The sequence below is a fragment of the Otolemur garnettii genome, unplaced genomic scaffold (genome assembly GCF_000181295.1).
Source record: "Otolemur garnettii isolate 467f Iridium unplaced genomic scaffold, OtoGar3 scaffold00012, whole genome shotgun sequence".
Lineage (NCBI taxonomy): Eukaryota > Metazoa > Chordata > Mammalia > Primates > Galagidae > Otolemur > Otolemur garnettii.
In genome coordinates this window covers 15959086-15960053 of record NW_003852407.1, presented here as the reverse complement: position 1 = coordinate 15960053, position 968 = coordinate 15959086, and positions in this window count along the sequence as shown.

The following is a 968-nucleotide window of genomic DNA, read 5'->3' as shown; positions in this document are numbered from 1 at the left end:
GCACTGGCCAGTTGGTGCTGATTTCTCTGAGCTTTGACAAGAGCTCAGGGGGTCTGGACTCAGACCTCTGGAGAGCAGGCATTGGTGTCTCTCAGAGTGACTGGATGAGACTGGGAATGAACCACAAACAGGATCTAACGGGATTTAGCTGCCTCCGTGGGGGCAACTCTCTCTGCCAAGGGGAGGAACCATTACTGGGCTGAATCTCACAGGAGCCCACAATAGGGGAGGGGAGGCTACAAGTCTCCTCTAGCCTTGCAGTTTCCATCCATCGCCCCCTAGTAACAGAGCCTTAGTGGAAGAGCAGAAAGGAGATTTGCGAAGTTGCAGGCACGGCAGCACCAAGAAGAGCAGGGCAGGGTGGGTTTGCGGCTTGGTCAGTAGCTTAGTAAATGGCACAGCACTCAACAAGACTTTCAGCCTCAGAATACGAAAAATCTAATTTTCAAATACTGCCGATGCTGGGAATTCAGTGAAAAAGTGAAATATTAAGGAAGCTGGGAAGGAACTGTAGTCCCATATTCTGTTGCAAAGGTGCACTCGGTGAACAGGCTGCCGTGAGACAAAGCCTGGAGCAGTGAGGGATGCGGCTCCTGTGCAACGTCGCAACTTCAGTATCGGAACGGCAGAAGGGTGGGCTGAATAACTGCACTGTAGTACAGGCGTGGAAACAGACAATGTTTGGGATGCCGCTGGAAAAATCAAAGGATGCATGTAACGGCAGAGAAAAAGGAAAGGGGGGAGTTTCCCTGGCATTTAAGAAAGGGTTGTGCATTGTGAAAAAGAACGGTTGCTTCTGCTTGCAAGTCACTAATTTATTTTAAAGGAAGAGTTTGGCTCAGTGCCTATAGCTCAGTGGCTAGAGTTCCAGTCACATATACCAGAGCTGGCGGGTTCGAATCCAGCCTGGGCCCACCAAACAATGACAACTGCAGCCAAAAAATAGCCAGGCATTGTGGCGGGTACCT